General features: G+C 46.1%; 1 protein-coding gene across 1 annotated transcript in view; it reads left to right on the forward strand.

Annotated features, from left to right (window-relative positions):
• The window catches only part of TRIP13 (thyroid hormone receptor interactor 13), a 1,214,790-nt gene that overhangs the window by 545,039 nt on the left and 646,113 nt on the right, over nucleotides 1-23,638 (forward strand). The window lies entirely within an intron of this gene.

Raw genomic sequence — 23,638 nt, forward strand, 5'->3', positions numbered from 1 at the left:
GCCAGAGAAGTGATTGAACATGTCCACCACCTTCCCCATAGAGTTTCTGAATCGTGTAACCAACATAGTAGATTTTCAGTGTGACATTTCTGACGAAATTCAATGTACACCTGAGCGGTTGCCAGGTTGCTGTCCCATTATACAACTCCTTCCAGTATGACCAGCTTTAATATGTACATTATTTATGCTGCAGAATGCACAACCAGATCTTTGGGAGGTGGGATAATTAAAGGTCTGCACAAGTGGTTCCATCTCACTGACTTTGCTGAGGACACAAAGGCAATTTTCATGGATGAACCCCTCCCTGAGTTCTCATATCCCAAAGGTAGGTCATACCCAGAGAGCATGGAGAAAGAGGGCAAACATTGGCAGTTATAGGCATGACAGTTCAGCTGTCCAAACTGTTTCTCCAGGATGCAGAGCAACAAGCAGCACATGTAACTTAGGTCTGCAGTACAGTATAAATTCCAGCAGCAAGCTGGGGCAAAACCTCTCAGGCAAGGCAACTTCTAGTATAGTTGCTGTCCCAAAGAAAAATGTCTTGGCCCTCAGATATACAGCAGTTTTCCATTCTTGTCTGATTGACCGTGTCTGATAGCATTGATGGATCTATCCCTCCAACTGTATTCATTGAATCTATCACAACAGACATACAGTTAATGATACAGATATCCAGGTATTATATAATACCATTCAGTTCAACCCATCCCTTCATCTCTTCCATTACCTGACATCCCATCCCTGGAAGTATTCCCGACAAGAAAGGAATAAGTTTATCCTCCTCAAGAAAAGAGCTATTCATGAAGTCTCACTAGACCATAAATGGTTAGAATTTTATTTCATATTCCTTTCAATGCCTAAAAAGACAAAGGACCTCAGGACATTTCTAAATGAAAGCAGTCTAAACATCTTTATCTCCAGGGAAACCTTTACCATGGCTGCAATGCAGTCAGTTTTTCCATGTTTTTCTGAATACCGGATGTGATGTTTGCACCTCAGAGACAACTACCTTTGTATCAGGATTGCTGAGGAGTTGAGGAAATGTTTCTGTTTTTGAGTATTGGTCAGTAATTGCCAGTTTTGAACACTTCCATTTGGACTACTTGAGCTTTTATAGTGCAGGGAGCAAAGAGTTTTCCCATGCCCAGAAAACTGCTTTTTTTCTCTCTATGCTTTTTGCCTGCATGTTAGAAGACTGTCGAGCCTTCCTCTCATGAGAGTCAGCTCATTCTGTCCCCTTACTAGAAACATTCCCAGTTCTGTACAGTACAAGGCAAGACACGCAGAAGAAGTATTCATCCATTCAGCCACAAGTGTACTTTGTGGCTGTTCTCACTGGCTCTTCCTGTCTGCTCCTCTGGTGGTTCACATCCTTGCCCAAGTAAGTCGGACCCGGGATCGGGGCCCTTTATAGACCGATCATAGTTGCACCTGGGCGAGTAACTACGTGGTGCAAGCCCCCTTATTAGCTGTACATCTTTTAGGATGTAAACTATGAGGGTGTTTTTCTGTATGGCCCTAATACTACCCCTTCTGGTGATGTGCATGCCTGCATTACCACATGGACTACCATTTCCTTCCATCAAAGCATGTGCACTCCCTGACATGGGAAGACAAAGGCTACCATCACTGGTTTTTGTTATCAGTAGTGCTTATCATTCTGACTAGTTGTACCTGCTTTCTGTGCTTAAGGCCTCTGCCTACAGAACAGGAGAGCTTGCTGGGAATCACCATATCCACCCCTCAGGATGGGAAAGTTCTAGCCACTCATTTCCCGTTCTTCCCGACTTCTCATTGCTCAAGCCACTAACTGAACAGGGGTCACTTGAGTTGCAGTCGAAACATTATCACTGTGCACAACAGAGCCAGGTTATAGGCTGCTAGCTGATGTTTCATTTCAGTCTGTAACTGTAGCAAAGGAGTCTCTGATAAGAATGTTTAATTTGTTAGTATTATAGTGAATCTTGCATAGTCACAGTTGACCCCATCCCAGCTGCTCATATTCACTGGGTGCAGTTTTCGGCACTATATTGCAGAGGACATCTTCCAGTGGAGTAGATAGTGTCCCTTCAGTCCCAAGTTTCTGTCCTATTGTACTCCAGTAGGGTCTCAGTTCATCATTCTGGATCTCTTGGCAACATTATTTCCAGTGGCGCTTTGTGACAGACTCACCATGAAGGTACTGCATTAGTCAATCAGTTTCAGTGACCCAGATATCTGATTTTTATTTCATAACAAATTCAGATTTCTACAGCATATGAGTGATACTTTCAGTGATAGACAGGACTATCATATCTTAAAATAAAGGGAACTTGTTTCAGTTATTTATTCCATGGTCCACAGTCAACTTAAATGTGCCCCCCCCCCCCCCCAGGCGGTGATGGAAATTCACAATTTGCAGGTAGTTCAGGGTGTCCTGGCATTTTCTAAATCTGTCCAGCATATCACAGTCCAGAAGTTAAGGGCAGTTTCTTGTTAGGCTTTGTTTCTTTTAGCACTGCCTCCCTCAGGGTATTCTTGCCATCCACTGATGTGATAGTGGTTTTGTACATCAGACCTTGATGAAAGCTTGGTCTTATCCCTTGGGTTGAGAAGCCATAAGGGTGCGTGAGTGGACCTTTCACTCCAACAACTTTGTGGTAGCAAATATTGCAGGAGAGGCCACTTCTCAAGTGAACAGCCTCAGGTGTTTCTTGCAGATACCTCATGGGGTAACTCAGCCCATCTGTTCCTTTCTCACTTTCTCCAAGGAAGTGCAATGGGGATGCTATGGTTCACAGACTGCCCCTGTGCTTTCCCTCTTGTTTCCTTTAATGTTGAGATTCATCCAGAAAGAAGAGTTATCATTAGTCCATAGTCATTCTCATAGCCCCTTAGTGGTCCTGCTGGATTTGTTTTCCTCTACTTTTACCTCATCTGCTGGAGAAACACGTAGGATTGCATTCCTCCAGAAATCCACTCACACATCTGCCAAACATCACCTGGACATTCTCCCTTGTCAGATCATTTGCCACCTCCATTTCCATTATTGCCCTTTTTTCTCGCCTTGATTTTTTTCAGATGTCTTATCTTCTCAAAAGCTAAACACTTGAAAGACATATACAGAGAAATGGACTTTGTCTATATGCACCACTCTTAAAGGACTTAACTCTCTCAGCCCTTTGTCTATATGGACCACTCTTAAAGGACTTAACTCTCTCAGCCACTTTTCCATATTTTATCATTTACCTTTCCAAGATTTTAGATTGTGGACTGGGTTACTCCTCCATCACACTGCATCTAACAGCACCTTCTAATTTTCTTTCCAGTTTTTACTCCTCAGTGGTATCAATTGAAGTTTGCATAGCCTTCTTGAAGAACACCTACCTATGTTGACCCTTCTTAAGGAATCCTTTGTCCCTATGGACAATGTGCTTTGTTTGGAAACTCATCTCATCTGCCTTTGAAACTGCAGTTAGAACAGATTTTTGAAACACTTTTCCTGGAAGATATTAGTTTTCATGGAGGTTACTTATTTCAGAAATGCATATACTTTTCTTCAAGCCACTATATGTGGTATTTAAATAGGGATGTTGTCACTGTCTGCAGTAATCCCTAAATGCCAAATGACACCACTAAAACTAAACTTAAGCAGTTAATTTTGCCCGTCACAATGTGTTCCTCTCCCATTGTGTGGACATGTATCATCACTTGAGATTTTATGTTGAGAATGTAGTCTCTTCTTAATGATAGGCAGGTTATTTGGCTCTTTTTCAGAGGAAAGCTTGAAAAAAAAAATCCAAGATCATTTTAGCAAGACGATTGTCTTAATCGTAAACAGTTTTGTCACAGTAAGTATTGTAAATACCTTTTTATAGTACTGAAGACTCACTTACTAAAGCAGTTGCCACTTCTCCAGCTTTTTTCCTTGAACACAGCTCTGGATAATTTCTGTGGAGCAGCTACTTAATCTAATCACAACACTTTTACAGGGCACTATAAGCTGGTAGTGATGTTTGGGTCCAGGTCTTCCTTTGTGGTCACCATTAATAGTGTTATGTTCCCACAGAGATCATCACCCAGGAGGATTTGATTGGGACTATGTCCTGCTCTTGCAGGGGATGGACCTCCTCCTATAGATATAAGTTATATACTTACCATAAAGATAGAGCTGTAGGATAAGTTTAGTTCTAAGCAACATATTCACTAACCTTCCACTACCTCAGGCATAGTTAATCTCAAGTCTCTATCTCTCTTTGAATCTGGACACCTTCACATGTCTTAACAAAGGTTATAGAGAAGCTCACATTACAGTTTGTTATATGATAGGGTGCTTGGTGGCCCAGGAAAGCTTTACTTACTGGGCTGTCCAAATACCTGACAGCCATAGTAATTTTGTTATGGAGGTTGAACATGCTACTACACCTTTGTCATCAGTTATGATTCTAAGTACTTAATTTTCTTTGTTTTCTTACATTGTAACTAATGGGAGATGTAGTCCATGTTTCAGTTTTATTTAGCAGTAATAACTGGGTTGGACTACTTTTTGGGAATGGTATTGCCTGTTTTTGTGTGGGCAACATGTAAACTTATCAATGAGTAGCATAAATATGGCAAGTTTGGGGAATTTTAGTATCTTTTGTGACTCGTGACATCTGGATCCACAGATGGAGCCTGCTTCACAGGCCATCTTGGCTCTGCACTTTTGCACGTCCAGAGAGGCTTCTCATATGTTGGCCTCTGACGTTTAGGGGGAACTGAGGTTTATAGTGTCAGAGGCTCCTAGGGGGATTACCCAGATTGTCATTAGGGAGAATATTGAATCCGATATTGTTGAGTGCAGGCACATGTCTTGCCCTCCTTCTTTGCATCTCATAGATATGCCTGCAAAGATGAAACAAAAAAAAACAAACATGTCACTCCTTCCCCTGATGCACAGAAGGAATGGTTGAACTTTTCTGAAGGCATCTTCAAGACCTTTATGGCCCTTAGACCTCCGTGAGGTCAAGCTGCTTTCCCTCTGCCCAGGCCGTCTTCCACTAGGAAGAGACCTAGGCTCCATCTTACCTCTGATGAAGACTTCTCTTTTGAGAAGGAGGATGAGGAATTGAATTATTCCTCCCAAATTCCCTCCTTTTTGGATTATCCCTTCCCTGAAGAGGACTCCAGTGGGACAGATTCCCCCATGGAGGAGATTTATTTCGATTAGACTATCTCAAAAATGCAGGACCACTTCAGGTGGGACTCCACAAAGATGTGCTAGATCCACTAGTGCTATTATGACCTCCTCCAGTTTCAGACCCTCAGTCCTTCAGCTATCCCTCCTGTAATCCCTGCATTTCTGGATGCCTTTGCATCCACTACCACCAACCCACACTCACAGCCTCCAGCTCCTAAAAAAAACTGATAGGTACTACAAAGTACCCAAGGACTGCCAATCCCTTTTTAAGGCACCTGCTGCAGATCCTTCAGTTATTTCTGTTGCCTCTGATAAGGCCTCCATGTCCATTCCTTCCTCTTCTCTGCTACCCTCAGATAAAGACAGCAGACTGAGAGACTGGGAAAGAAAATCTATACGTCTGCTGCACTGGCCTTCAGAGCTTTAAATTATCAGACCACATGACCAAGTACAACTTGGAACTCCTTTCCCAGGTCTCAAAATTGGTATAAGATATGCCTTATTCTTCATTAAGGCCCTGGCATCCTCTCTCCTTGCCACCTCCTCTCAGGTAGCCAGATATTCTATCAAGTGCACCTATGATGCAGTAGAAGCTTCCTATAGGGCTGCGCTTCCTCTTCTGCCCTTAGAAGATTTGCCTGACTAAGGCTTCTGCCTCTACTTGAGGATATCAAGGCAAAACTGATGGATGTCTCCCTGGATTATATTGCCCTGTTTGGGAAACCTTCCGTAGAGCTATTCAAATCTATGCATGAAAAAAGCAAAGAGCTTCAGGATCTGAATCACATTTTGGTATCCCCTGTGCCTTTATTTCACTAGAATTATCCTGTGAAACAAACATTCGTACACAGGCATGCCAGAGCATCTCAATCTAGACCCCAAAAGTGGGCAAAGAAGACCCAGCAGTTTCCCCCCTCTTCTGCTTCTGTCCCTCATATAACCAAGCATCCCTTTCCTGATCGAATGGGCTCATCTTCATGACTCTTGCAACAACCTAATTCCCATGTCCCAATACTTTTCCCTCTCCCTTCCTTCCTGGGAATTCATCATTCAGGACTCTTGGGTGTTAAGTATCATAAAAGGGGTTACTTCATGGTTTGGCATAAAGTGCCTACCTTCAGGGAAATTCCCCTACAACCAAAAGATCAGCTCCCCCTTTTCCCACCAGTTCTACTACAACTCCTACAACAGGGTACATAGAACCTGTTCCCTGTGGGAAAGAGGGAATGGGCTTTTACTCCTGTCTTTCCCTAGTTCCCAGGAAGGAAGGAACCTTGAGACCAATCCAAGATCTCTCCTACCTCAATGATTTCCTCACAGTCCCCTCTTTCAAAATGTTAACCCTACAAACATTGTTTCCTCCTGTCCTTCCTCAGGCATTTCTAGCTTCAGTAGATATCAAGGATGCTTACCTCCATATCCCAGTTCATCACAGATACAGGAGATTCCTACGATTTTCTGTGGGATCCTCGCACTATCAGTTCTCTGCTTTACCTTTGCGACTCTCTACAGATCAGAGAGTCTTAACAAAATGTCTAGCCCCAGTAGTAGCCTTCTGCAGGCTCCAAGGGATCTTAATTTACCCATACCCGGATGACTTCTTAATCCAAGCCACTTCTCAAGCAGAATTGAACAAATCCCCCCAAATAGCAATTGCCATTCTTTAAAGCCTGGGATTTGCCCTCAACTTCAAGAAATCATCCCTGGACTCAGCCCAAGATGTCATATTTCTGGGATGCAGATTCCAAACCCTGAGAATGCTAGAGTGTCTCCCACCTCCCAAGGCTCTGTAGATCTCACTAATCTTTGCAGAGACACTCCACCTAAAGCAGATTTCTGCCATTTCCTCAGGCTCTTGGTCCTAATGGCTTCCACCATCACAGTGCTTCCTCTGGCAAGGCTTCACATGAGCAAACTTTAATGGCTCCTCAAATCAGTATGGTCTCAGCATGCTCACCATCTAGAACACCTGATTCTGCTCCTCCCATATCTAAAGCAGGAGCTCCAGTGGTTGATCTCACAGCTGTCTCTAAACCCAGGCTTTCCCATTCACTCTTTGCCACCTACTCAGACCTTATTTACGGATGCTTCGGATATGGGCTGGGGGATGGCCTTAGACCTCCACACGGCTCAAGGACAGTGGTCTCCCTCCCAAATAAAGGAACACATAAATGTGAGAGAAATAAGGGCACTAATTCTAGCCCTCCATACCTTCAAATCACTGATCAGAGCAGGGAGGTTACATGTACACAGTGATAACATGACAGTCTTGTGGTACATAAACAAGCAGGGAGGTACCAGATCCGATCTCCTGTGCAGACTAGCCATGTAGGTATGAGGTCTAGCTAGTCATCTAAATGTATTTCTCCAAGCTGTGTACATCCCCTCCAGCTAGAATACAGTGGCGGACACCCTAAGCAAATCCAGGACACAATCCCACGAATGGATGCTTTACAGGTATGTGTTCTTAGACATTGTCCACCAGTGGGGTATTCCACTCCCCCATGAACAAACAGCTTCTTCGGTTTTGTGCCAGAGAATACCATCCTCAGGCATGGAGAGTGGACACACTTTCAATACCATGGAAGAGGAAACTCCTATATACATTCCTTCCTCTTCCACTCACCCACAAAGTCCTGTTGAAAGTCCAACTGGCAAAGCCAAAAATCTTGCTGGTGACTCCCTATTGTCCAAGACAGCATTGGTTCCCCCTTCTCTTTCAGCTAGCCAAGGGCAATCCCCAGAAGTTACCCCACTGAGTGGACCTGTTAACACATAACAAGGGCTCACTCCTTCACCCACATCTGGAAACCCTCCAGTTAACACTGTGGGTGATAGAGCCCTAATACCATTCAGACTTCTTTACTCTGAGATTGTGCTTCAAGTACTGCAGGAGGCCAGGAAACATACTACTAGAAAATCTTACTATCCAAATGGAAGAGGGTCTCTGTTTGGTGTCATACTAAGAACCAGGACCCATTGAAGGTGCTCCCGCCTTTGGTTCCTTTCTATCTGTGTGAATTGCTTAATGCAGGACTAACATACTCTTCAATCAAAGGTTGTTTGGCAGCTATTTCTGCTTGTTTACCACTAAATCCTCTGTTAGCTTCCAGATTTGAAGCTAAACAATTCCTCAAAGGCATCCTTCATATCAGACCACCCAGGAGACTGGTGGCTCCACCTTGGGACCTCAACTTTGTACTAGAGAAATGAATTCAAGCATCATTTGAACCTGCTTCCTCTAGCTCATTCAAATACTGCACTTGGAAAACTATCCTCCTGGTGGCCATTACCTCTGCCAGGCGGGTCTCAGGGTTACAAACCCTTATAGCTTTTTCCCCCTTCTTGTCTTTCCGTAAAGACAGATTGTCTCTGTGGACCAGTCCCTCATTCATGCCAAAGGGTGTCAATGAATTGTCTCTAAACCAGGCAATTCACCTACCAACTTTTTTTTCCTCTTCCCAGAACAACAGTGAGAGGATCCTGCACACTCTGGATGTACACAGACAGCTCAGATTCTACTTACATAAGACTAAATCCTTCAGGAAAACAAACCAATTATGTGATGTTGTCCTTTCTCACCTTCATTCTTAGCAGGTTGGGTTCGGCTCCAGTCCTCAGATCCGACTCTGCCTTATACAAAAGCTCGACATCTTCCACTAGTTCGTGGCTAAAACCATATCCCATCATGCACTAGGAGAGCTCCCCAGATCTCGTTTGCCGCTAAACAAGATTGAATGCTCTTCCTACTGGCTCTGGCTAAGTAGATTTTTTTCTTTATATACTTGAGAAAAATTGTTAGTTATTTCTGGCTATTTTTTTCTGCTTAGTAATTCCTAAAGTGAATTTATTCTTCCTGAGGATTTAACTGCTGTTGGCAGTCATTTTCTCCGTGTGGCCTTTTCTCCCTATCCCGGCTTTAAACTTAATTTTAAAAGCCCATTTTAGTTAGAGGGCTTTCCCTTTACTTTCTTCTTCTCTCCTATTGATTTCTCAAGGTTGGTTCATTTAAGTTTGAGAGCTGTCTTAGCCCGATTAAATTAGAGGACTTTTCCTTTTCTATTGGACCTCATTTAAGTTCTTGTTATTGCTATTATTGTTGTTTTAAAAATATAAGTAAAAAAAAAAAATAGTAGTATATATACATATATAGTCTAGTTGTTAGTTTTTTCCATTATTGTTGCTGACTGGTACAATGTCTTCTAAGGATTCCAGGTATGCTAAACCCTCTGAGTTTAAAAAATGCGTCAAATATGGACGAAAAAATGGGCATTACTGATAGGCATGCCATTTGTGTATACTGTCTAGGAGCAGTTCATCTCCAAGAGTTCTGTGCCATCTGTCACCCGTTTAGTCACAGGACGTTATTAGAAAGAAAAAATAAACTGATTCTAAGAGGCCTGTTGAAAACCCCCTTCTCTGAAGCGATCCAAGAAGCTCGGGTTCTTCTAAGTGTAGCCAACCCCCTTCTTCAAAGTCAGACAAATTGGGGAAAGGTCTTCATCTTCAAGTGCTCTGTCGCATCCGTCCAAAAAAGTACCAAAAGTTTCAACTTGGGTCTGAGAGGCCTACTACCTCTGCTCCTTCATTTTCCTTGCCGGTGGAATTTTGTAGATTTTCATTTGCGGAGCCGGTCCCCCTGAATTGGAGCCAGTATCCCCCACTCTTCTCAGGTCTCCATTGCTTCAGCCCTCCAAATCTCCTGGCCCCTCAACTTTTATCTTCCAGAAGCCTGTCCGACAGCAATGTGGATCGTGTGGTGCAGAGGCTGTTAAGGACACCGGCACTCGCCAAACTGTCATCGGATCCAACCCGGAGTGCTTCGGGATCAACCAAGTTCACCCTATCGACATCGACTCCTCCTCCCATCCGATCTCGGACCTCGGAGCCAGAATGTCCGGAACTGAATGTAGTGGAACTGTCGGAATCAAGACCTGTCACAGAATCTTCGGATCCGAATATTGCTCTGACATCCTCAGTTCCATCAGTACTCAAGTCTAGAAGCCGACGCTCTGCAGTCTGGTCCAGAGAGGGGACTTGGATCGGACAGTCATCATTTCCGAACTTGCCTCTTGGGGCATCGGCTCGGGTGAGCTCAGCTCCTACCTCAACCTCGGAGCCATGCCCCTTGGTTCCGGGAATTCCCTCCGGATCTTCGGAGCTGGGAGTTTCCTAAGATCGGGGGGGGGGCTTTCCAAGTGATGAGGACAGTGCTGTCTCCACAGACAGCTCCGCTGTCAGATCTGCACATCCTTCCCCCCAAAGGCACTGATTTCTGTCTCTATACCCTTGTATCCACAGGGACGTGGAGATTCTAAGCCTCAGGATGCCCCACCGGGTGCCCCCTCTCTTCTGAAACCTCTCCGCAGTACCCTTCCGAAGAGGTTCCTCGGAAGAGGTTATGCAAGAGGAAGCATTTAGACTCCCCAGAGGAGTACGTCACTGCGGATACGGACATCAATGAAGCCGAAGGGTCCCCACGGTCACCTTCTGATGATGTCTCCTTTGGAGATATCTTGGAAATACTTAAACAGAGAGATGGCTAGAAGTCCACCAACCCTTCAGCAGAGGAGTCTGTCTACCTGAAGGCTTTTGGGTGTCACCCTTCCTCCACTTGGGTGTCTTCGCCTTTCGACGAACTCATGGATTTAGTTTCTCGAAAGGCGTGGGAGTCTCCAGATTGTGTGGAACCAGTTCCTCGGAGGCCAAACAAGTTTATTACATCTCTGTCGGACAAAAATTTTCTGACTAAGGGAGTCCCAGTAGATGCTATGGTGGTGGTGGTGGCGGCATCCACCAAGAAGGAACTCTTAGAGATGTCTTCTGTCTATCCACTGAGCAGGGAGTCTTGCACGATGGACAGATATGGAAAGCGCATTTTTTCTTCAGCGACATTTGCTGTTAGGTCACTGAATTACTTGACTCATTTCACCAGATTACAGAGAGATCTCCTGAAAGAGCTAGAAGATACCATCCAAGGTTCAGTAGCTGAAAGGATGTCAAAGAAAGTTTGCTCTCAGCTCTCTACCTTAAATTCAGTGGTCAACTCCTCCACGAGACTGATTTCTTATGCAGCGAGCAGAGCAACAGGTTCAGAAGTTTCCCTAAGGAGACATTCCTGGATGCACTTATTTGCCTTTGCGGAGCTCTTTAAATCTTCCTTTGTGAATACCCTGTTTGATGGCTCATCCCTGTTCGGGCCTAAAATCAAGGAGACACTAACCAGGTGTGAACAAGAGGGAAAGACTGTCTCTGCCATAGGAATCCGTTTTTCCCTACCTTCTAGACCTTACCCCAAAGGTCAGAAAGGTAGTGGGAAAATGTGGTTTCGAAAATTCCAGAGAGCTTTCCAGGACACGCACAGTGATTCTTCCCCCTGAGGTAGAGGAGGAACTGGAAATGGAAGGCGCTGACCACATGGCAGAGGGGGTCCACAGAATCGGGGTGACCGGGAATCCTCCTTTGGTAAGCCCTTTCAGCGCTCCTGAATGGAGGCCTGCCTCTCCATCTCTGGAGGCAGTCGGGGTCCACTTATCTTTATACCCAAAAACCTGGCAGACAATAACAAAAGAAAAGCGGATACAAAGCATCATATCTAGAGGTTACGCCTTACCCACCCACCCCCCAATCATAAAAAAGATTCCGGACGTTCCACCCAATCAAAGGGAACAGGCAATTCTAGAAATTTAAAAGTTGCTAGACAAAAGTCCAAACAGTCACCGCAGACCAAATAGGTTCAGAATTTACTCAAGGTTCTTTTTACTTCCAAAAAAAACAGGGGACTGGAGACCAGTTCTGGATCTCAGCAACCTAAACAAATTAAAGTTCCGGATGGTGACTCTGCAGTAATACTCCCGTTTCTAGGACAAGACAATCGGATATGCTCAATAGACCTCCAGGATGCGTACTACCATATAAAAATGGACAGGGGATCCAGGCGATACCTGCACTTTCAGCTGGGAGCCAGCTACTACCAGTTTCGAGCTCTGCACTTTGGCCTCACTGCATCCCCCAGGGTGTTCACCAAGTGGATGGCAGTAGTTGCTGCTCACTTGAGACGCCTAGGATTCCGAGTGTTTCCATACCTAGACGACTGGCTCCTAACCTCCACCACCTACCCATCTGCTAACGCAAGCAAGAGACACCACCTTGCAGCTCTGCTGTCACTTAGGGATCACAATAAACTACAAAAAATATGCCTTTCTGTCATCTCACTGTATCGTTTTTATAGGAGCAGAACTAGATAAAACAAAACTAATGGCCAAACCTCCTCCAGAAAGGATAAGAGTTCTTCAATGTCAGGTCTTGAATTTCCTTCCCAAAAAAAAAGGACAAGCAAAGACAGTTCTAAGAGTCTTGGGGACAATGGCAGCAGCAATAACCTTGATCCCCTTAACATGTCTGCACATCAGAAATCTCCATTGGCTGCTTTCCACTCAGTGGTCGATGGAAAAACTGCCCATCTCCCACAAGATATTGCTAACGGAATCTTGCAAAAAAGATCTTTGCTGGTGGCTAGATTCCACCTGAGATGTTAGGTCGACCCTTTTGTACTTCCTCAGTCATTTGCCACATTGACCACGGATGCTTTCCAGATGGGAGTGCCATTATCTGGGAAAAACCATCCAAGGCACTTGGCAGGATCACGAGGCCCACTTGCACATCACTGTCTTAGAGATGAGAGCCATACTTTTAGCGTTGCAAGCATTCCAGGACTCTCTTCTGCTGGGGACTATTCAATACAGACAAACAACATGTCAGTTGTATGGTATATAAACAAACAAGGAGGAACCAGATCTTACCCCCTTTGTCAAGAGGCCCCAAGAGTATGGCACTGGGAGATCTCCTTCCAATGCTTTCTGATAGCAAAGCACGTCCCCGGGAAATCCAGCATGATTGCAGACAGACTCAGCAGAGGGATTCTGATGCCTCACGAGTGGTCCCTAAAAGATAGAGTGGTGGAAAAGGTTTTCCACAAATTGGGGCAGCCTTGATGCAACCTTTTGTGCCACATCCATAAACACCAAATGCATCAGTTACATTGCCCTGGTCTCCCCTCCGGGAGAGTCACCAAGGGATGCACTTGTTCACGATTGGCCGTCAGGTCTTCTCTACACTTTTCCTCCCTTTTCATTGATACCCAAAGTTCTTCAGAAAGCCATTTACTTGGGAAGGAACTTGATACTCATCACCCCATACTGGCCTCGTCAAATCTGGTTCCCCTTCCTGTGGCCTCATCTCCAGGCGGAGCCTTGGATTCTGGACCCAGTTCCGGACCTCCTGACTCATACATCAGGGACACTCCAACCCTCCCGTCAAACGCTCAAATTGACAACTTGGCTGCTCCGATTCCAACCATAGCCAGTTTCCCCAACCCTTCTCCTTCAGTGAAACCTATCCTGATTTCATTTCATAAGGCTTCAATGAGAATGATTTATAGAAGCATATGGAAAAGATTTTCCTTATGGGCTCTAATCACATTGACCCTTTTTTGCCCCAGTAGCTTCCATTCTACAATTATTAGTAGAACTATTCAATGAAGGCACAGCTGCAGCTGCGATTCGAGTTCAGTTAGTAGTGACATCTAATTTCCATTTAGGTGAATCAAGCCTCAATGTGATGTCCCACAGACTATGCAGAGCCTTTCTGAAAGGTACTTTTTTATTAAGACCTCCTATCAGAGACCCTCCAGCACCATGGGACTTGAATTTTGTCTTATCCCATCTGATTTTTCCCCCATTCAAGCCTGCATCATCCTGCAGTCTCAAATATCTGACTTGTAAAACAATTCTTTTGATAGCTATTACTTCTGCCAGAAGAGTGTCAGAGCAGCAAGCCTTTTCAATAAAGCCCCCTACATGCTTTTCCACAGAGAAAGAGTATCCTTATGAACAAAACCCTTCCTTTCTACCCAAAGTATGTTCAGAATCTAATTTGAACCAGTCCATAGAAATACCAGTTTTTTCCCCAGCTATGAGGATAAGTATGAATATATGTTGCACCAATTTGATGTACATAGGCAATTATGCTTCTGCTTACATAGGACTAAGGACTTCAGAAAATATGACCAATTATTTGTATCCTTTTCGGATTCAAGGAAAGGTGCTCCACTTTCTAAAGTGACACTTTCAAAATGTCTCTCAGATTGTATAACCTTCGATCTGAAGTAGTTAACTTCATTTGTGCAGCAACCTATGGGAATCGGATCTGACTTCGGATCCGAACCGGCAGTTTTCAACAGCTTAGATCCAAGCTCCAAGCTCCTCCCCCTACCCATAATCCCCTGCCAACCCTGACTGACCTCAGATCTAATTTGCCGCAGTTTAACCAACAGCAGCTCGATCTTGAGTTCCAGGTGTTTAGAGGTTTTGTGAGAAAAATGTAACTTTTTCTTTCTCTTTTCTACCCTACTTAGTTGTGAGTGCTTTCAGGTCCCTTTTTGACTTAAATCTTCCCTAGCTTAACTTTATTTTTTTTTGTAATTAGCCTCCCCCTTCCCTCGTGGTTTAACGTGTGTGGCTTTCCTCCTTTAATTAAAATGTCTGAGGCCCCAAAGCCTTTTTTTTCTAAGTGCACCAAGTGTGGCCATAAGCTGTCCCCGGCGGATGGCCACACTCGGTGCGTGCTGTGCCTTGGGGTTGAGCGCCTCTCTTCTGGGTGTTCCATTTGTGCGGTGTTCAACCCCAGCGCACTTAAGGACCGGAGGTCTAAGCTGATTCTGGCGGGTCTTCTGCCCCCGGATTCGGCTTCTACCTCCGGTCCTTCTATGGCTCCCGCTGCGGCGGCTGCCACCCCTGCTTCCCTCTCCCCGGCCGCCACTCAACCTCCCGCATTAGGCCCGGACGAGAGGGAGGCTAGGAAAGAGAAAAGGAGGGAGAAACACCACAAGTGGCAGGCTGAGGCCTCTGCTTCGGCCCCCCCCCCCCGGCTAAGAGTTCTTCTCCCTCCAGGGCTTCTGGGTCTCCTCCTTCTCGGATCCGGTCTCCTTGCTTTTCACCGGGTCCTGAGAAGGAGGAGACCCGATCTCCCTCGAGGTCATCGAGGCGGCACTCCCGTCCCGCTTCGGTGGCCTCATCGAGATCGACCCAAAGCCTCACGGATGCAGATTTGGACCGGATGATGAGAAGATTGCTCCAGACCCAAATGCAGGTGGGAGTGCTCCTGCCTCCCCCCCTCCAGGGGGGGGGGAGCTCGACCCCCTTCTTTGCCCCGATAGCTCCTTCTCCATCCCGTTTCCCGGGCTCGGAGTCTTCGGAGCCGGGCAGCCTTGGAGCTGGGGGTGTGTTGGCGCCGATAGTCTCGGGTACTTCGGCGCCGTCATTTCCCCTCGAGTCTGTCAGGTCCATTTTCGTCGGATCCGAGCTCTCGGAGCCGAGGGCTGAGCTTTGGATCCGGGGGTATCAGTATGCCTTCGGCTCCATCCAGGTCGGAGCATGCTGGTCCCTCGGATCCGATCGCTTCAGCACCGGCCCCGATCCGTCCGTCGGATCCGAGTGAGGGTCTGCTTTCGGATCCTAGAGTGAGCAGCTCTCCCTCGGCGTTCGACGTGGTGGAGAGGGCTCTGTCGAGAGATTCCAGGCCCCCGGCCCTTGCCACGGCTCCACCCTGCACTCCCTCTCTGTTGGGCCCAACTTCCATCACCCAGCCCCAGGGACAGCCTGCTTTGACGTCCCAGGTCATTCCTTTGAAACAAGACGTTGCTGGTGAGGCCTCCTCGGACAGCCCCCCCGAGGAGGTTCCTCACAAGCGAAAGTGCAAGAGGAGGTACCTGGACTCCCCCGAGTCCTTGACTAAGGACACGGATTTGGAGGAAGGGGAAGGCTCCCCAAGATCACCCCCCGAAGATGTCTCTTTTGGTGACATCATGGAGATGCTCAGGATAAGGGGGGGGGTGGTCTGCCCCAAAGCCTACCTCAGACGAATCCGTGTTCCTGGAGGCGTTTGAAGCAGGCCCGTCTACCTCTTGAGTGTCCCCTCTGGCCGACCCCCTGGTAGATTTGATTACTACCAGGGCATGGAATGAGCCGGACACTGTGGAGCCAGTCCCCAAGCGCCCGGATAAAATTCTTAGCCCCCCCTCTGACAAGTCCCATTGGATTAAGGGTCCCCCGTAGATGCCATGTTGGTGGTGGCGGCCACCAAGAGGGAACTAGCTCAGGAGAGTCACTCGGTCCACCCCCCGAGCAAGGAGTCTCGGTCGATGGACCGTTTGGGGAAGCGGGTTTTTAGATCGGCTACCTTCTCTGTGAGGTCGCTGAACTACATGGCACATGTTCTTCGACTGCAGCGGGACCTTATCAAAGAGTACGCTGCGTCGCCCCCCCCTCCCCCGAGTCCATGTCGGCGGAGGACAAACAGTTGCACTCCACCTGGATGGCCACTCTCCGATCTATATCAAACACCTCTATGCGGCTACTGTCCCATGCCACGGAAGGAGCCGCTAGAGCCAGCGGAGCAGGCCTCGTCATGAGGCGTCAGGCCTGGCTCTGTCACTGTGATTTCGCGGAACCCTTCAAGGCGTTTTTCACTAATGCCCCTTTCGATGGTTCTGCCCTTTTTGGCAAAACCGTTCGCGATACTTTGGTCCAGAGCGAGAAGGATGGGAAGACGTTGTCTGCCATCGGAGTCTGCTTCTCTGCTCCCCAGAGGTCCTACTCCAAGAACCAAAAGGGACAGAAGAAGATGTGGTTCCGGAAGTCGCAACAGTCCCGTCCCGCTCCGGACTCCCAGCCCTTCCGTGGCAGAGGAGGGCAGGGTGGACGCCACCCTAGAGGCAGAGGGGGCCCGAGGAACTTTGGATCCAGAAAACCTTTCTTGGACCAACCCACGCAACACCCCTGAGGGGTTGCCCGACTGTTCCACTCTGGAGGCAGTCGGGGGGGCGTTTCTCGAAGCACCTAGCAGCTTGGGAGTCCATCACAACAGACCGCTGGGTGCTTTGCATCATATCCAGAGGATATCCGATCCCCTTCTCTCTTTACTCACGCAGCCCCAGATACCTCCCCGATGTCCCACCAGATCAGAGGGAGGCCGCAGCAACGGAAATCCAACAGTTGCTGGAAAAAAGAACCATCCAACACGTACCCCCAGACCAATGCGGGTCGGGTTTTTACTCCAGGTTCTTCTTGGTGCCAAAAAAGATGGGGGACTTAAGACCAGTCCTCGACCTCTCCCCCCTGAACCTGTCAGTAAACAAAGAGAAATTCCGCATGGTCACCCTTCAATCCATTCTCCCCCTCTTGCGGAAGAACGACTGGATGTGCTCTATAGACCTCAAGGATGCGTACTACCACATTCTGATGGACAGGCGATCCAGAAGGTTCCTCCGTTTCCGGCTAGGAGCCAGTCATTACCAATTCAGTGTCCTCCCCTTTGGTCTCACCACAGCCCCCAGGGTGTTCACCAAAGTGTTAGCGGCCCATCTGAGGCTCCAGGGAATTCAGGTTTTCCCATACCTGGACGACTGGCTCCTGACCGCCCCGACAGGGCATCTACTCTGCGCAGCCAGAAACTACTTTCTTCGTCTACCTCCCCAGCTGGGGATCACTATCAACATAAAGAAGTCGTCTCTTGCCCCGTCTCAGACCATAGACTTCATAGGGGCCAGATTAAACACAAACAAGCTCCTAGCCTTTTTGACCACGGACCGGCTACGAATCCTGAGGCTACTTGTGCGGGCCATTATACAATCCCCAACTCCCCCAGCGGAATTGGTCCTGAGGGCTCTAGGTTCAATGGCGGTGGCAATCAATCTATTGCCAATGGCGCGTTTGAACATGAGGGTCTTACAATGGACCCTCCAAGTCCAGTGGTCCTTTCTTCAATATCCTCTCAGCCATCCCATTCCCCTCAGCAGGGCTTGCAAGAGGGCCCTCTTATGGTGGCTCCAATCTCCGGACCTTCAGGAAGGACGCCCCTTTTCTATGGTCCCTCCCCTAGGCACGGTGACCACAGACGCCTCCCGCCTCGGGTGGGGGGGCATTGTTCAGGCAGGACAGTCCAAGGCACGTAGGACCTCACAGAGACTTCATTGCATATCAGTGACCTAGAGATTGGGGCAGTGCTGTTGGCGTTGCAAGCACTTCAGGACCTTCTTCTTGTAGGAACGATTGCGATTCAGACGGACAACATGTCTGTTGTCTGGTATATCAACAAACAAGGGGGAACCAGGTCTTACCCTCTCTGTCGGGAGGCCATGAGGGTGTGGGAATGGGCGATCTCCACCAACCGTTTTCTCATAGCAATGCACATTCCGGGGCGGTCCAACATCCTAGCGGACAGACTAAGTCGCACCATCCTGTTACCTTACGAGTGGTCTCTGAATCTCGAGGTAGCAAATCGGATTTTCGCCGAATGGGGTCAACCCTGTTGCAATCTCTTTGCCTCTCCCTCGAACACAAAATGTTACGACTACTTCGCTCTCATTCCCCCCCCCCCGGGGAATCCCCGAGAGATGCTCTGGTGCATGCTTGACCTCCCGGTCTACTTTATGCTTACCCTCCTCTTCCTCTGATGCTAAAGTTTCTGCAGAAAGCCAGTCGGTTGGGTAGCAGGATAATCCTCATTGCCCCATTCTGGCCTCGTCAAGCCTGGTTCCCTTACCTTTGGTCTCATCTGGTGAATTCTCCTTGGATTCTGGATCCCCTTCCAGATCTAATATCCCACCTCCTAGATCTCCCAGTCCCGAACCTGGACAATCTCAAGCTCACAGCTTGGCTGCTCCAGTTCCACTAGTAGCTAGGACTCCCGGTATCTCTTCCCCTGTTAAAGCTATCCTAGTAGCAGTGTAAAAGCCTTCTACTAGAAAGATCTATAGTAGCAAATGGAAGTGTTTTTCCATTTGGGCGGAACGTCGAAATTTGGATCCTTTCACAGCTCCTTTGCCCGCTGTACTAGACTTCCTGTCAGGGCTGTTTCATCAGGGGGCTAACTCCTCCACAGTCAAGGTTCAACTAGCAGCTATCTCTCATTATCACGTGGGAAATGAACTCGGCCCTTTGATCACCACGAAATTGTGTAAGACCTTTCTGAAGGGCACCTTTCTGCTCAGACCTCCAGTGAAGGATGTAGTCCCTCCTTGGGATTTAACACTGGTGTTTCAGGCCTTGACAGCTCCCCCGTTTGAGCCTGCAGCTTCAGTAGATCTTAAATTCTTGTCATGGAAAACGGCGTTTCTTGTTGCTATCACCTCGGCTCGAAGGGTCTCTGAACTACAAGCCCTCTGTGTAAAACCCCCATACTTGACTTTTCACAAGGATAGAGTGTACCTCAGGACCAATCCCTCTTTTCTTCCCAAGATTGGGTCTGAGTCGAATATTAATCAGTCCATTAACCTACCAGTCTTTTTTCCTAATTTCCAAAACAAAGGGGAATACAAATTACACTCACTGGATGTGCATAGACAACTTTGCTTCTACATCCACAAGACATCTGGTCATATGCAATCAGTTGTTCGTCTCCTTTGCCAAATTTAACTTGGGTAAATCTGTGTCTAAAGTCACGCTGTCTAGATGGATTTCAATGTATCCTTTTAGCATATGAAAGTTCTGGCAGGCCCGCACCTCAGGGAGTCCATGCCCACTCTACTCGATCTATGTCTACCTCTGCAGCCTTTAGAGCTAGAGTCTCTTTGGATGATATTTGCTCGGCAGCCACTTGGGCCTCATCTCATACCTTTATCAATCACTATAAATTGGACATTATCTCCAGAGGGAGAGCATCCTTTGGCTCTGCAGTGCTCTGGAACATCCTTCCATGAATGCCGCCCAAGGTTCAGGTAGCTGGGGACTCTGTCCCATAGGTTGCTGCACAAATGAAGTTAACTACTTCAGATTAAGAAGTTATGTACTCACCATAACGTTCCATCTGAGTAGGTAAACTTCATTTGTCAGCAATCGTCCCTCCCTCCTGCCCCCTCACCTTCGGATGTTTTTTCATACTCAGGTTTACACGGTGTGTTACCTATTTTATATTTGAGAGTAATTATCTTCAAGCAGTATCTGCTTTTGGGCAAACTCGATCTGAGGTCAGTCAGGGTTGGCAGGGGATTATGGGTAGGGGAGGAGCTTGGAGCTCGGATCTAAGCTGTTGAAAACTGCCGGCACATATCCGAAGTCGGATCCGATTCCCATAGGTTGCTGACAAATGAAGTTTACCTACTCAGATGGAACGTTATGGTGAGTACATAACTTCTTATTTATAAATCTCAAAATAAAGATTTGTCCCATAAAGTTAAAGGTCATTCTACAAGAACCATTGCAACTTCTTTTGCCTTTCGGGCTAGACTACCTATTGATACCATTTGTGCTGCAGCAACATGGGCAAGGCCACATACCTTTATCACTCATTTGTCGATTTGGCCTCAGGAACAGGGCCTCTTTTGGTTCCACAGTTCTGAAGAATATTCTCCCTTGAGCCACCCAAGAAAGATGGTGCTAGGGACGCTGTCCCCAACCTGCTAAGAACGAAGGTGAGATAGGACAACATCACATAAAGAAGTTATGTGCTCACCATAACATTCTGTGTGTGTTGTCCATCTCACCTTCATTTTTACATCCCACCCTCCTACCCCCCGCCCTTACCTCCTTGAAGACCGAGTTGATGTAATTAGCTGTTAATGTTCTCTGACCTTCTTGATTGCTCTATTAGGTATCAAGCGACCCTTTTTTAGTATTCTCTTTTATCTGCAGACAAGATCTGGGGAGCTCTCCTAGTGCATGATGGGATAGGGTTTTAACCACAAGCCAGTGGAAGACCTCAGGTTTTTATAAGGCCAAGTTGGATCCGAACCCAACCTGCAAAGAATGAAGGATAGATGGACAACACACATGGAACTTTATAGTGAATAAATAACTTCTTTATTTGTGGCTCTGGGATTGCCTGTGTCTAAACAGACCATCTCTAACTGGATATCCAAATCTATTGCCTTTTGCTACGCCCATCATGGTAAGGTTCTCCCTGGCTCAGTCAAGCTCACTCTACCAGGGCAGTATCTTCTTCAGGAGCCTTCCTCAGGGGATTAAATACCAACTTTATCCTAGAAGCCACTACATGGACTTCTGTCCACACCTTCACCAAACACTATAAACTGGACTCCATCTTTAGATCCAGGGCATGGTTTTCCACCGCTATTCTCCATGGCTTCCTTGACAATTCCTCTGCTACTTCCTCCACTCTTTCCTCATGAGCTTTTGTAATCTCCCTCAAGTCAGGAATACTGCATAAGAAGAATAGAAGGACATAGATTACCCTCTTACAGTGCCTACCTCTACTAACGCTAAACCCAGCTACTTCTCTTTTAAACCCATACAAACCTCTTATATCAAAAAACTCTTATCAAAACTAAAACCTACCTGTCTAGCAGCTGACCAACTCCCTAATGACTTCTTAAAAGCTGCTGCAAGCTCCATCACCTATCCTGTATCTGTCCTAATCAACCGTTCCATCACAGAACAGTATGCCCCCATACTATGGAAAATATCCCATCTCATCCTCCACAACAGAGGCCCATCTAAAGATCTCTCTAAGTATCGGCCCATTGCCATTCTCTCACCCCTAGCCAAAATCTTAGAGAAATGTATCTATAAGCAGTTCCTATACCACCTCACTACAAATAACCTCTTATCTAGTTCACAGCACGGCTTCCGTCCAAAACACAGTACCTCCACAGCCCTCATAAGTTTCACTAACTACATCAATCTCCTCAAAAACAGTGGATAACTAGTTTCTACTGTATTCCTTGATATGTCCAAAGCTTTTGATATGGTACCCCACCAACTACTACTCAACACTCTAACCTCAACTCTATAGCTCTAAACTGGTTCTTTAGCTACCTTACTAATCGGCAACAGGCAACTAAATAGGATAGTAAACTCTCCACACTCCTCCCAGTCTCTGTTGGGGTTCCTCAGGGTTCCATCCTTGGCCCCCTCCTTTTTATATTATATTCACAAATATGTAGTCCAAAAGTGAGGAGTGCACCAGGCTGCAAATAAATCTCACCAAATCTTCCACAGACTGTCCTTTATTAAGACAAACAGGTATAAAGATAGACAGGTAAAGCGCTTTGGTGTAACGCTTCTTCAGACCTTTAAAGATGTATGAATAATGCATCCCTTTATATACCATAGTACATTGCACCTTAATTGATTAAAGACCACAAGGTGTAATTGATGTAGTTAATGATGCTTACAAATTCAAACAAGTCTGAGTATAAATGTCTTACTAAATTCTACAAAGCTTATGAAAGCACATATAGTAAACTTGTGAAAACACACATAAATAGACTCATGAGTTAAAAACACATATGTTAAAACATATATTAAAACATATATTAAAAACATGTATATTGAATACATAATATAAATGTGTAGAATTCAGTGGTTCAAGGGTCTACTGGCTAGAAAGGGTTTGAGGGATATCTTATCATTGAGCCCATAAAAATGGGCTTGTAGCCTAAGAATCCATTTGTTCTCTATCCCTTCTGTGTGGCTTTTAATGTTACCTAGCCTATTAGTTCTTGTTAAACTCTCCACACTCCTCCCAGTCTCTGTTGGGGTTCCTCAGGGTTCCATCCTTGGCCCCCTCCTTTTTATATTATATTCACAAATAGTCTAAGCACTGCCACTAAATCTACTTCTATTATTCACTATGGAGACGATGCTACTCTTATTTGCTCTGCTCCCACACCCCAAGAACTCCAAGATAAATTGCAAAAGTCATTTCTAGATATTGAAAATTACCTAAATGAACTTCAACTCATCCTAAACCAAAACAAAACATAATTAATGATCTTCTCTAACAGGAAATCCAAAGCCAAACCACCTCCTCTCTCCATCTACTCCACTAATGGCACTATAATAGAACCAGTTAACCAAACAAAACTACTTGGTGTCACAATAGACGATAACCTAGCATTCAATAAACACACATCATTCACAATAAAGAAAGTTCACATCAAACTCTGTGCTCTATATAGGGCCAAACCTTACCTTACTCAAAATGCCAGACTAGCCACAGCCAGATCCCACCTCCTATCTACACTTCTCTATTGTTCTCAACTTTTCACTAACCTGCACAAGTCTGATTTACATCTACTTGATTCCTGCTATAACAAAATAGCAACATTTGCTGCTAATATACCCAAAAGGACCCATCATTACCTTGCTCTTAAAAATTACACTGGCTTGAATTTCCCAATCTGTTATTACTCAGTCAGCTCACCACTGCCCACTAAATTATCTCCAAACCTGAAAACTACCCTCCACTGTCCAACCTAGTGCAGCTAAATACTAACCCCAAGGCCCTTAGATCATCCAATAAACTTTAGTCCCATAATTACTTTGGTGACTCTCTCTTCTCCTTCAAAGTAGCCAAACAGTGGAACCTGTTACCCCAGAATATCTTTAAAAAAAAAATAGATCATCATAGCTTCAAAAGACTCCTCAAGGAATACCTTACTCAACAATGGCTATGGTCTTC

Source organism: Protopterus annectens, chromosome 3.part0, assembly GCF_019279795.1.
Source record: "Protopterus annectens isolate FY-2018-M chromosome 3.part0, PAN1.0, whole genome shotgun sequence".
Classification (NCBI taxonomy): domain Eukaryota; kingdom Metazoa; phylum Chordata; order Ceratodontiformes; family Protopteridae; genus Protopterus; species Protopterus annectens.